Genomic DNA, 15,119 nt, shown 5'->3' on the forward strand with positions numbered 1-15,119 from the left:
GGCTCAGGGGGCGGAGTCTAGGAACATGGCGGCGGCAGGCTAGCGGCTGTCGCGGAGCTCTCCACCCGAGCGTATGAGCTAAGCAGACCCGACAGAGCTACACGGTGAGAATTCGATGGTCGGAGTCTTGTGAGCCTATGCCTTGAGAGTGAGCGGCTTTTTTTTTTTTTTTTCCCTCTTTGTTCCTCTGAGGAAGCCGGTGCGGTGCAGTGCGGTAGTGAGGCGGCGGTGAAGGCAGTGAGGCGGCGCAGAAGAAACAGAGAAGCAGAGGTCGGCATTAGGACCACGGGGCTGGGAAATGGTCGCAGAGAGCGTCAGCTGGAAGGACGTTGGAGGAGGAAGTATACGGGACCCGAACTGCAAGGCACCGAAAGCGGCAAGAGTAGATTTCGGAGCTACAACGGGGGAGCCTGTTACGAGGAAAGAAGTACAGATAAGTGGGGAAACACAAAAGGAGGGAGCCTGGAAGTGGGGCAGATGCCAGCTCATAAGAAGCGTTTTTTCCATACAGCAATATAGATGTCCTGTGTTTTGGGGGCATTTGTCTATCAGTGGGTATCATTTTCCTGCCACATTAACGACTCTTGATAGAGGTAAAGCCCGTATGGAGGCAGCCCCACTAGAGGCAACAGTAACAGCACCTACATCACTTTTTCAGAGGGAAGGTTGCCAAGAGATTGAGGCTGGCACTGGAGCTTTTACAACAGCAGACGCTAGTCCAGCAAAACCAGAGCACAAGGGGAAGGGACAGGTTAACAGTAGGTTGGCTAAAAACCGAGGAGAGGTAGTGAAAAACAGATACCAGCTGAGGTCCAAACAAGAGCTAAAGCAGAGGGGGGTCCTAGATTCGACGGAACTCGGAGAGAGGGTGAGACCTTCTCCTCTCACTCCACATAAAAGCAAGAGAAAATTAGGTTCAAAGAAATCTATTATCAGTAAGCCCCCTCAGCAGATTCCAGCACTAAAAAATACCCCCTCCCTCAAAAGCTACTTTAAGGTGCTAGAGAATATGAGCTCCATAAAAGAGGGGGTAGCTGTAGAGGAGGCCCTGCAGTCTACGCAGGAGTCAGAGTCTACCCCCGCACCTGGTCTGGTTCTCTCTAATAGGTATTCTCCATTGATAGAGACCAGAACTGTGGAAGCACTAGCAGACCCAGAAAGTTCAGTAAATATAGACTGTGATACTACATTAAGCTGTGCCGATACTGGTATTAATTTGGGCAATTTGGATAACTTATTGCTCCCTCATGAACTTTTGAGTCAAAGTGAGTTGGCGCAAATTCATACAAGTACATTGGCCTCAGATATCGCTCCTACAGTTCTGGCCACACCGGAAAAGGAAAAAGAAAAAGAAAAAGAAAAAGAAAAAGAAAAAGTAAAAGATAAGGGTATAGAGGAAGATACAGGCATGTTTTCTAAATCCTCGCAGGAGATAGAAAAGATTGGGCTTCTGCTTCACTCCCTGAGAGGTGATCTATTGGAGAAGTTTGAGGTCTCCGAGTCTAACCAAAAAAGATTACATGATAGGTTTGACTTATTAGAAACTAGAATGGATGGAATAGAAACACGAACAGTTACTTTGGAGAAAGAGGTCTCTACCCTGTCAGAGATTGCAACAGAAACCAGTGAGGAACTAGGCGCCTTAAGGAAACAGAATAAGGCATTGATGATGGACATGGAGAGACTGGAGACACACTCAAGACGGAACAATCTCCGTATCCTAAAAATACCTGAAGGAGAGGAGGTAGGGGATATAAAAGCCTTTGTCTGCAGACTCCTTAGAGAGGGGGTATTAAAAGACCATACAGATATAGATCTTGAAGCGGAGATACAAAGAGTGCATAGGGATCCCTTCAGGATACACCAAGACCGTAAGGGGCCTAGGAAAATACTGGTTTATTTTCAGACCTTTTCTGTTAAAGAGCTGATATTGAGCAAAGCCTTAGCTAGTGCCTCTCTTCACTACAGAGCGAATCCATACCAAATTAGGTCAGACATAGGTGCAAGAGCAGCCCAGAGGCAATGGGAATTGGGATCAAGAATGCCAGAACTGAGATCTTTTGGCGCAAATGTGCAGATGAAATTCCCAGCCCTGCTTAAGGTTATGTGGAACAATAAAACATATACATGTAATCAGCCGGAAGAGGTAGATGATCTGTTAAAAAGGATGAGGGAGTAGGCAAGGTCAGGCGGATGACTTCCTGTCTTTAACTTTCAAATAATTAACTTGTTAGTCTTTTTTTAGAATAATCAAAAATACTTACTCTGGTATATATTCCTGTATATAGATGGTGTTTGATAGGTATATAATTCCGAGGCATTAGATAACCACTAATAATAAGATAAAATAATAAGATATCAATTAATTATAGGACATATCACTTTTACACTAAGCTACACGAAGTGTTGTAAAAAAAAAATATATATATATATATATATATCACATAGGACTTGGGGTTTTCATATGAGGTTAGATCAATCTTACACGCAAAACGGAGAGAGATGAGGTATAGGTTTGAATATAGGGAAGCATGTGGTATTGATGAACTAATTTGGGTTTTTATCATTAGATGTTGCCACGGGATAAGGAATTAGAGCTATAGAGTGGGCTCGATAGGTGGAGAGCTCCACAAGGGCAGGACAAACGCCCAAGGTGAAGGGGGGGTTCCTTGGGGGGTGGGAGAGGGGGGGAGAGGGGGGGGGACGGGTGGAAAAAAAAAGAAAAAAAGTCCTCATTTAAAAATAGAAACTCTGAGACAGCTATTCATATACATAGACAAACACAGAAACAGAAACGCACAATCTGCCATTTTTTGTATTATAATTAAGCTGAATAGGGAGAGCAAAATTTGGTTATGGCTATAAACCCCTACATTAATAGTAAAATTATATCTTGGAATCTTAACGGAATAGGAAACCGAAAGAAACAGCAGAGGGTTGGTGATTTTTTAAAGAAGCTTGAGGCTAGTATATACCTATTACAGGAGACCCATATTGAGGAAAAGGAGTGTAAGAAGGTCTTCGGGAATAGGCATTGGGTACAGGATATTTTATGCTCCAGGCAAAAGGGAGCGAATAAGGGAGTAGCAATAATTATTAGAGCAAATAGGAATATTAGAGTTCAGAGGTGGGATACAGATCAGACAGGGAGATGGTTGGCAGCTGAGCTCTTAGTAGCAGGGACACCTTATAATGTTGCAGTCTATTATGGTCCTAATGAGGATAATGAAACTTTTTTGGTTAAACTTGAGGGGGTTTTGATGTCCAGTAGGGCACCTCTGATTTTAGGGGGTGACTTCAATCTTGTCTTAGACACTCAATTAGATCGTACCTCAAGAGCGAAATATATCTCACCAAAGAAATCCCTCTCTGCTCTGAAAAACATAATGAAAGAACATAATCTGTTGGATGCATGGAGAACAAAAAATGGTGATCTCAGAGAATACTCGTTCTATAGTAAAAAATACAAGCAATTCTCGAGAATTGACTTATTCTTGGTAGATCACCTTTTGGAACCAGCCCTGATCTCGGTTACTCATATTCCTGTAGGCCTTTCGGACCACTCAGTAGTACAGCTCAATATCAACCTTTCAAATGCTACCATTGAACGTAGGTGGACTCTGGACAGGACAATTTTCTTAGATGTCAATATAAAAGCAAAAATCTGTAACAGCATAAGGGAATTCTTTTTGATCAACGTGGGCTCAGCACTAGAACAGATAGTATGGGAGTCATTTAAGGCCTTCCTCAGAGGTATCTTGGGAACCCAAATGAGATTAAAAAGAAAAGAGATTAAAGACACAGAAATTAAAGATCTTAATTCTATTAAAAAGAAAGAGCTGGAGCTTCAACATGCAGCTCTGGAGGAAAGGGAGAGGATCCAAGTACTAGAAAAAGAACTCTTTGAGTTGCAGCTGAGTCTTAAAGTTAGTGCTGATAAACAGATTCATGACAGATGGGAAGTTAGTAAATTAAAAAACTTCGAATACGGAGAAAAATGTGGGGCACTTCTGGCATGGAAAGCAAGAGCTGACAGGACTAGAAATAACATTGACATCCTGATCCAAAGGGCCACTGGAAGTAAGTTACTTAAAGAAGAAGAAATTAGGGAGGAAGCCAGAGGATTTATGGAGGAGCTTTATCAAGAAAACAATAAGACTGGCACAGAAGACTTAGAGAAGTGGTGGAATCAAAGGGCATTACCACAACTGAATGAAGAGGATAAGAAGACCCTGTCAAGAGACATCACAGAGGGGGAAATAAGAACTCAACTAAAGAAAATGAGCAGGAATAAAGCCCCGGGCCCCGACGGTCTGCCGACAGAGATCTATAAAGATTATGAGAACGAGATTACTCCACATTTACTGACTCTTTTTAATAACATTTATCAACAAAAAGGGGATGTCCCACCATCTTGGTTCGAGGCCACTATCACTCTAATCGCTAAGCCAAACAAGGACCCAAAGAACATAGAATCATATAGACCCATATCTCTTCTAAACTCGGACCTTAAAATATTCTCTGGAATTTTGGCTGAAAGACTATCTAAAGTAATTAAATCTGTCATTCACCCGGATCAAAGGGGCTTTATTCCAGGACGACAGCTTAATGAGTTGACCTTTCAGGTTATAGGTGCAATAGATTATGCTTTATATAAGGGACTGCCACTTACCATTGTGGCAATTGACGCCGCGAAAGCTTTTGACCAAGTCAACTGGTTATTTTTGTGGGACACCCTAGCAAGGTTCGGTTTTCCGCTACCATTTATTCAAGCTGTTAAAAACCTATATGGACATCCACGAGCTAAGGTTTTGGTTAACGGAGCCTTGTCAGACTGGTTCGAGATATCGAGAGGGACGAGGCAGGGCTGCCCCCTGTCTCCTCTCCTCTTTGATTTGTATATTGAGCCTTTTGTTATGGTAATTAGATCTGACCCAACAATTCTTTCTTTTAATATGGGTGGGCTGGAACTTAAAACTGCTTTATATGCCGACGATCTGCTATTATATACCACAAACCCACTAGAAGCAATCCCAAAGTTATTTACTCTTGCAGAAGAATACGGAGCAGTCTCAGGATACGGTATCAACAAAAATAAAACAGAGATAATGAGTTGGAATAGCCCTATTCCCATTCCTGATGTAAAGAGTAAGATTAGATATTTGGGTATTTATATTACTAAAGATTTATCAGACTTACCTAAAGTGTCCTGGCAGGCCGTGGTGAAAGATATTATTAAACTCCTTCAGAGATGGTCTAACCTTCCTCTCAGTATCTATGGAAGAGTAAACTTAATTAAAATGGCAGTACTACCAAAAGTGACCTTTTTATTCAATAGTATTCCGCTAACATTCCACAATAAAGACATCTTAAATCTTCAGGGGAAAATAAGTTCATTTATTTGGGCATCTAAGTCCCCAAGAATTGCCTGGAGGAAATTAAGGAGAGGGCTAAAAATAGGAGGACTGGCTCTCCCCGACTTGTTAAATTATTGTTATGCATTTCACTTAAAAAATTTTAGACTCCTGGCCAATAAACTAGATGCATCGTCACATGGTCGTTTGTTTCGAGCTCTTCTATCTGACCTACCTCAGGGCCTTGAATTTTTCTTGTTTAAGTTCGGCGCCCAAAAATTCTACAAAAAAGTCCGCCTCAAAATATTATTGACTGCCCTAAAAGTTTGGCAAATAGCATGTAAAACATGGAAGATTCCTTACTATAATTTTTTGGCACCAATTTGGGACTCCCCCGGAACACCAGAATGTTTACTAGACAGACTCTCATTCCCCCTGAGGGAAGCGGGGTTTAATCGATGGGGAGATCTCCTGGTGAATCATAAATTAATGGATTGGGTATCCTTATCCAATATAACAGGAGGATCTCTAGCGAGGTTTAAATATTATCAGTTATCCTCATGGTGGGGGAGCCAAAACTGGATGTCAGAAATGGAAGACTGTGACTTTTTAGATCTGGCAAATAGACAAGTAGGCTGGAAGGGGGAGGTCTCAGCGTGGTATAACGCATTGATTGGGGTAAATGATAGTCTAGAAGCAGAGATTTCTAAACTATGGGGAGATATAATAGGAGAAGGTCCTGAGAAACAACTAGAGGTATGGCTGGATTCTTTTGCAATCTCTCAGAAAATAATAAAACCTGCTAATCTTAGGCGAAATCACCTTTTTACGGCATACAGGGTATACTGGACCCCTTCTAAGCTTTCAAAAATCTCTGGAACACCACATGTATGCCCTAGATGCAAACAGGCAGAGGCAGATGATGTACATATTTTTGTAGAATGTAGTGAGATTAAAAATTACTGGTTAGCTGTCTGCATCTTTTTGGAGGAGGTACTTGTTAGAACAATCACAGGTAGCCCTAGGTTGATTTTGATGGGCTTGTTGGAAGAATATGATTTGACAGATAACATTACCCAGTTTATATTTTTTGTGATTGTCATCGCTAGAAGAGAGGTATGCAAAGAATGGAAATCCCCAACCCCCCCTAGGTTCGCAGAATGCTTAAAGAACATCATGGCCATTAGTAAAACAGATCTTAAATGTGGTGGAGAGGAGGCGGAAAAGATTTGGGCACCGTTGCTTAAATGGTCGGACAGTTAGACACTAAACGTCCAATGATTAAGCCAGGGGTTTGCGGTCTGGTCCTCCCCAGGACAAGGTACAGAAACATCGAGTAGGGGAGTTGGACTAGAAGAGAACCCACCTCTGGGAGATTTCTCGAAGGCCATACACATAACCAAATATTCCAGGGCGCACAGTAAGGTTGTTTTTGTGTTGGCAGAGTTGAGAGTTTCCATCTGGAGTCATTTTTTTGGTGGCAAATATGAGGACACAAAAAAAATTAAAAAAAAAAAAAAAAAAAAAAAGCTCCAACTCTGATGCCATTTATTCACTCCTGTTTTTGTAGTCACATGTAATGCTTCATTTCCTCCTGTGCAGTCATGGATGATTTTCCAAACAGTGTGACAATATTGCCCACTCATTCTCTTCTCAGATCTTTTCATTAAACTTTATTTTACTTTTCTAGGGGCCATATGTATGTAGTAACCGTTTTGCGCTTCCCTAATTGCGAATTCTTGGGAATCACAATTACGAAATCACGAAATGGCATTTATGAAAGTGTGGTGAACACTTTCTGCAATTTCTAGGTGTCGCAAGTGACCTACCTCATGAAGATTAATGAGGTAGGTCACAATTTGGACCCCCCCTAGGAATCACTAAAATCATTAGATTGGTGGCCTTATGGGGTCAGCAGACCACCATGTCCGTGATTGCTTTTAAATAAATCAAACATTTTTGTAAATGCAGTACATTTTCCTTAAAGGAAAATGGGTTGCATTTAAAAAAGAAAAATGAAAAGTTTTCTTTTTGTTTTCTAAGAACAGGCAGTGGTCCGTGGGACCACTGCCTGCTCTGAAAAAATGTTTTAGCTGCCATTCTCAAAGGGGACGGGTCCCTTGGGGACACCTTCCTATTTGCCAATGGCTTACGGCCTACTTGAAATAGGTAGTAAAATGTGAATGATTTGCTGTCACAAAACATTCATACATGCCATTAGGATTCACTATTTCGATGGGACGCCCTAAACACGCCCCTTTCAAATAGTGAATCGCAAACCCATTTTGTGATTCAGTAACAGGTTACTGAATCGCAAAATAGGGTTTGGTACATGTGAAAAGCATTTTTTGCATTTGCAAATGGGCCGGAATGCTTGATACATGTGGCACTTTGTCTTTCAATTTCCGAATTGGCCATATCTGCTCTTCTTAGCAGTTGTACGTGCCTAAACTCCCTCTGAGAACACCTTAGACCTCTTCAGTGGAAAGGGTGACTCACGTTCTGGTTATGTCACTAGGAAGTGCGAATGTGTTTTTCGCTATTTTACAATTGCAATTCGCTAAATTGTGATCTTTAAGAAACCGCTGTTGTAGGTCACAATGGAACATATATAGGCATTTGCATCCATGAGCATGGCTATTTGTCAGCATTCACAAACTCGTAATACGTAATCATTTTATTGTATGATTAATTAAAACCTTAACAATATGGAACATTTTGAAAGAGAATTAAGAAGTAGTTAGTTCATTGTAATGCCACATGACGATCAGGAGTAAAAAGTAGGGAAAGTCATTTAAAATAATTTATAGTTATGCTAATCACAATGTGATTGTTTAAAATCAATTACAAGTAAGCCAAAGTGCACTATGCATTGAAATAGACAGGTCTTTGTGGACCATGTAACATCATAAGCTGATGGTATCTGAGAATAAAATACAAGTTTTAAGATCAGCATCCATTCCAAATCAGATCATATAAAAATCTGTTGCAGATAAGCCAGGGTGCAGAGTGCATTGTGTCAATCGGCGTTCCTCGCTGATTTAAAAAAATCTTTTAGCAAGTCCTGCACCGCCTTGAAATATTTGCCAATTCTTGCCAATTCCGAAGGTACCACAGTAGTAAAAATCCAGGTCTTAGCATTGCTACAAGTCCTTAAGCCATGGATTTAAAAAAGTCGCTTTAGGAGTGTCCACCTAAGATGAAGTAGCGACAGGCAGCAAAAGAGTAAGTGTGGGAAAGTTTCAAACATATAACCACACAGCCTGCACTTCATAATGTTGGAGAGGAGTTTAGTGTAGTTCCTATATTCCCAATAGGCTCTGCGCATTGGAATAATATATCCTATAGATGTGACATAGGACTTATGTCTACTAGGTCTCTATCGAATATATTAAACTTAATTGTGAGTGCCAGCTAGCTCAGAGGTCACTAGAAACTTTCTCGAATTCACAAGAAGGGATTTAGTCTCTGAAAACCGCATAAACATGACAACTTTGTTTCCCCAAGATAAAACTGATCTTCATAGTCGTGGAAACAATAGATAGATATTTTACTCAGTCATTCGTGCATGCTTTGTTTCACCAGAGATGCAGAGAAATAGAGAGACAGGGCATTTTCAATAAAATTATTTATTGAACAGTCTTCTTTCTCATGCAGAAGAAATGAACTGCTACAATCGTAATACTGGTTGCAAAGTATAATGCATACAGTAAGTAGAGTAGAATAAAATATTACTATAAGAGCATTGTATGGCTCCTAGACCAGAGATAAATACATACATAAATTACAAAGGCTAAAAAGTACTCAACTGGTGCTTCTAAAATACGCCTACCCCGATGTACCTAACCTATGTCTAGTACGAGGGAAGAAGTAAGTGATGTGTAGCATGAATTTAGTATTCTTTGCCAAGAATTTATCCTAGATTTCTCTTAGGGTCTAATCAGCTCCGTACCTTGGTTTTAGAATGGAGGAGGTCAATCTCAGGACTCAATTTCCCAACAACCCGCAAGGGTAGCTTGGAAACACCGGAGCTGGATTTCACTGCAAGAGAAAAGACAGCGTCTCTCTCAGTGCATCTGCTGGAGGGTTGGCTTCCTTCGGCACTTGCTGTAGAAGGATGCATCAGGCAAGTAGATAGTCGAACTGCTCCAAACCACTGTGTGTTTGCTATGGCAAGTGTGGGCATATTTACACCTTGAAGTGCTGAGTTTGCCGTAAACGTGGACATAATAACGTCATCAAAGAGTCTCAGTTCTTTGAAAACTCCATGAGTTCTTGGACAAATCAATATTCAAGCAAGGGGAAGTCCCTAGCTGCTGAAGCCGAGTTTTCCAAGAAATCGTTGTGGCTTTTCGTAACTAGTGGAAGTAGCCATGCCGTATTTGGACTACATGAGCTATGTCTAAATATGGTTATGATTTCTATGCCTATATAAGGATATGATGATTTATACCTATATAAGGGCATGAATTGGGAAAATTGCACTACGGTCCTAAAATGCTATACAACAGGAGAATGTATGACGTTACAACGCATACATTTACAACACATGTACTTACAACACAGTTTTAACATTGCAACATCCACTACAACGCATTCCATTCCGTCACATGACACTACATCACATTTTTTAAAACTACCTTTGCAACGCATTCCTTTACATTGCATACTACCTTTACAAAGCATACCATTACAACGCATACCATTACATTGCATTTAAGGTATGTATTGGATAGTATAGGGGTAAACATTACTATTCTGACTGCATGGGGGTGCAACAGTAGGGTAAGTGTTGGATAGTGTAGGGGTAAAAATTACTATTCTAACTCCAGGGGGTGCAACAGTAGGGTAAGTGTTGGATAGTGTAGGGGTTAAAAATGACTATTCTAACTCCAATGGTATGCATTGTAATGGTATGCGCTGTAATGCCTATGTTGTTGTGACATGTGATGTAGTGTCATGCGTTGTAATGGTATGCGTTGTAATGCCTGTGTTGTAGTGTCATGAGTTGTAAAGGATGTTGCGATGTAATGCCTGCATTGTAAGTGTGGGGTGATGTAATCGTTGTGTTGTAAAGGTTGTTTCCCGGAGAGGAACGAACAGTTTCGATTGAAGTCTTTGATTTGTAATGTCATCAGCCTCGCATCAAAGATTTGAGTGATGCAGGCTTTGCCATGTTACAACTAAGATATGGTTATGGCTTAAAGCCAACTTGGTGTTTGTTGTCGTACGAGGTTACCAGGGTTCGTGAGAGTGGGATGGTCTTGGAAGTTTCCATGTCAGCAGATTTTTATAGGAATCTTGTCTGTTTCTTCAGTGGAGAATTCAGTGCGCTTGAGTCTATTTGAAGAGAGTCTGCTGATGCCATTAAATATGTTCCTCAAGGGCTCTTTTTGGTTTTAAATATATTTTGAAGGACACACGTCAACGTTCTGAACTTGCCCGTAATGCATCTGTGGTAATATTTTAGGATAGAGTCCATCTTAGTCCATTTTAGGCCCTCTAGACCAAATTCTAATCTCAACAGCTATCCCCTCATATAAGAAGGCAGTCTAAACACTCTTTTAAAGGCTTGTAGATGTCGTTTTTCCATATTTTGAATAAGTGATGGCGGATGGTAATGGCGGATGGTAATGTGACAGTAAGCACTTTTCGGATTGGAGCTGAAGTAGCGCTTTGAAGGGAGGCATTAAGTTAACAAAGTCTGGTGGGGAGTAGTGCAGTCTTGTCTTTAAGGTGACTCAGGCTTATTTTGGGTCAGTCGTTTGCAGAAAGCCAAGTGCCCAGGTCATTATACAATTTTGATCCTGTTACTTTTAGGGGACCAATTGAGAAGTGGCGATTTATTTGCTTGCGCATCCTTCCAAATGATATCACCTTTGTTTTTGAAGCGTTTACTATCATATTATTTGTCTTGTTATTTATATAGGAAGGGCATTAAAGGCTCTTTGGATCCCTATTTTTTGTGTTATCAATGAGGGCTATATCATCCGCATAATGTAATATCATCATTTTGGATGTTCCTGTTTCTGGGGAATCAAATTGGTGTGGTTTATTGACGAGGACATATCAGCCGTTTACAGGTTGAAAAGCATTGGGGCTAGCACTCATCCTTGTTTTAGGCCTTGGTTCAAGTTCAAGTTCAAGTTTATTTCACGTTTATTTGGACCGTTGGTCCACAAACAATACATATCGATAAAAAGTTCATCCAAAAAGTTAAATAAAACATTTCATTACACACAGACACCCTAAAAACATATTTTAAAAATACTAATTATTAAAACTCGTTTAAAAGATATAAAACTGCCTTCACTTTTTGCATATATTTCCCCATTGCCACAGCAATATCTAAGTGGGACATTTCTGTCATCAGTGTCACAGCCTGGGTCCTAGTTTTAATCTCATATTTCATAAGAATTGGTTTTAAATATTTGATACGCAAGTCCAAAAACTTCAGACAATCAAATAAGATATGCAGCATATCACATTTGGACCCTAAAGAGCAAGTACAGCTTCCCTCCTCATTGATCATGGCCCGCTTTACCGAGTTGTTCATATAACAAGGGTTAACCCCAATTCTAGCCCTCAGAACCTCATTTCGTAATTGACGGTCCGGTAACTTATCTATGTAGGGGAAGCAATAAACATTATTCCATGCATCAATCATAAAACTGGTCGAGGTTTTACTTGCAAGATAGATTTTGTCCTGTGCATGCGATATTTCCTTTCCCGTTGACCTGAGTAACTTTTTATCAATATTAGCCACGGAGACAGTAGGGCACACATTAACTCTCATCTTCAAGCATAGCTTTGTTACTTTCCCCCTGGTCTCTCTTGCCCATTTTAGTTCGCTGTCCTGTATTTCATTTTTGCCCCATTGAGATATTTTGGTAATTGCGCCTATTTCTAGGCGTTGCCAAAAGCGCAAAAGGGCCATACCAACTTGTATACCCCATGAAGTCAGGCCTAGTTCCAGTCTTACTGCCTGAACCATTGCTGACCGGGGGAGCGTAAATAACTTTTTTAGGTTTTTGCCTTCTTCCACATCCCAGTTTTCCTTACCACTTAGGAACAACAGTTCAGCACCATACAAGTATTGTGGGGGTACAATAGCAGCATAGGCTTTTAGTACTGGTTTGTCGGTCATAGCACCATAGGCTTTGTTAAACAATTTCAGACCGCTAATCGATGCAGAGGTTCTTACTTTAGATGCCTCTAAGTGGGTATTCCATTTCAAATTCTGCTGGAACCATAACCCCAAGTATCTATACTCTGAAACTGATTGCACTTTTTCTGACCCAATCCACCATGAGAACTCAGTTTTCCTCCGGCCAAAGCTCAATGTTTTGGTCTTATCCATATTTATCACAAGTTTTTTTCTTAAGCAGTAGTCATTGAAAGCATTTAATTTTCTTTACAAGCCAACCTCGGTCTGGTCCATAATCACCAGATCGTCGGCGTAGAGTAGGCATGCTATCTGCTTGCCATTTAGTTTCGGGCTTGCCCCAGTTGTGTTCCCCAACATTGATGGTAGGTCTGCTAGGAACAAGGAGAACAATAGGGGAGCTAATACACATCCCTGACGCAGACCATTTCCAATTTCTATTTTCCCTGATAGACTACCATCTATGTCTAAAATTATCTGTGCCCAGTTTTTAGTGTGGAGCATTTGAAGCAGCCGCAGTATATCATTAGGAATTCCCTGACTAATTAGGGCCTCCCACAGCAGCTCCCGGTCCACTAGATCAAAGGCTGCACGGAAGTCAACGAAACAACAGAACAACCTACCCCGCGATTCCATTGACTTCCGTGCTATGGCCCAAAGAGCAAAACAATGGTCGATAGTAGAGTGGCCGGCTTTAAACCCACCCTGTTCCGGGGGGATGGTTTGGTTTTCCTCTGCCCAATCTTTTAATAAATTTAAAATTACTTTTGCAAAGACTTTTTCCCCTATATCGAGGAGGTTTATAAGCCTATAATTTTTCGGTATTGTGTGGCTACCCTTTTTATGAATAGGCCTAATAATTGCACCCTTCCAACTTTCTGGGATGATTCCCGTATCCAGGATTACCAGGAACATCTTTGCAAAGAACTCTGCCCACCATTCAGGCCTCGTTTTAATTATCACTGCTGGGAGGTTATCTGGTCCTGCGGCACGTGTAAGGTTCAAACTAACTATAATCTCCGTTATATACCTTGGGGTAAAATGGTCCTTTATCTCATCCCTCATCCGTGGCCAACCTAAGGTTCCCGGTATTGGTTGTGTCGGCCATCTTCCATAGATTTCTTCCAGATAGCCTACCCAATCATCTTCCGGGACCTTACAAGCGAGGGAACCGGCTTTACCGCCCAAACTCTCTTGGACTAATTTCCAGAACCCTCTCACATCCTTGGATTCAATCACCTCCAACATATTTGCCCAACATTTCTCTTCATACCTTCTTTTTTATTCCGAATTAATGTTTTATACTTTAACCTTAGTTGCTGAAGTGTTTGATATAGGTCCACTTTAAACATGGCCCTTACTCTTCTCTCCTTCTGTCTTATCAGGGCCTTAGCTACCCTGCATTCTTCGTCAAACCAGGGTTTCCTATTTTTATTAACTACATAGCTGCTCAGTCCTGACTTTTTTTACCTTGAATTCCTTCTTGAGAGAATCTGCCAGCTTACCTATGGTCAATTCAAACCACGGGATTCCTGCATTAGACTGAATTTCTTCAGTTGGGATTGATTGTTGAATTAGCCCAAGCTTTTCTATCTGTTCGTCTGATATACAGGTTGTTAATCGTTTGGGGTAATCCACATGGACCTGTAGAACTCTCTCTCTACGTTTACATTTTGGGATGCGTAATTCTAACTTCAAAGGGAAATGGTCACTACCTGTCGTTTTCGCCACCTCAAAATTTCTTATTTGTTTAAAGCACCAGGCCTGACAGAACATATAGTCTATTGGGCAAGGTTGCTGGCCCCTCACAAAAGTCTTTCCCGCGGGCTGGTCTTGCTGAAATCTACCATTTGCACAAACCATGCCCAAGGACCCCATTAGCTGACTAAGTGACTCATCCTGCTGTGAGAGCTCCCCCCCTTGGAAAGAGTGCAGCTTCAATGTTATATGCTTCTAGCAATTCTTTGTGCCAACTATCTACCTTTTTGGGGTCCAATCTATGGTTAAAATCACCTACTACTAGTACTAAATCCTTCAGATGCTTGTAATTGTAATTGTAATTGTAAAATAGTTTTTATAGAGCGCATGCTATCGCTCCACGGAGCATCTTGGCGCTGTAAAAACCGTAGCCTAGAATGGTGGGCCGGAAATACTACTGACATCACTTTCAAAGTACCTGAAGGTTTATTTGAGCCTAGACTAACTGTTTACTAGCCGTGTCTGGTAGATTAAAAATCCAGGTTTTCAGGGCTTTCCTGAATTCGATTTCAGTGGGGATTTGCCGTAGGCTTTGTGGGAGTTTATTCCAGGCTTTAGTACCAAGGACGGCAAGAGATCTTCCTCCTTTGGTGGCTAGTCTAAATCTGGGGACTGTTAGGAGGCTTGGCACTAGTTGACTCCAGATCTTCTTTCAGTTTACCCAAATTCTCCTTATATTCGTGGGCCTTTCCCTTCTGTATATACACATTTATAATGCATATTCCCTCATATCTGGGATCTGCCTTCTGCAATAAGATTCTGCAACCTAGTGCCCAATCACTAAGTAGTTTTAACCTTTCAACCCTCCTGACTATCTGTGTGGAGATTAGCGTTAACTGACC

Source organism: Lissotriton vulgaris, chromosome 8 (genome assembly GCF_964263255.1).
Source record: "Lissotriton vulgaris chromosome 8, aLisVul1.2, whole genome shotgun sequence".
Classification (NCBI taxonomy): Eukaryota; Metazoa; Chordata; class Amphibia; order Caudata; family Salamandridae; genus Lissotriton; species Lissotriton vulgaris.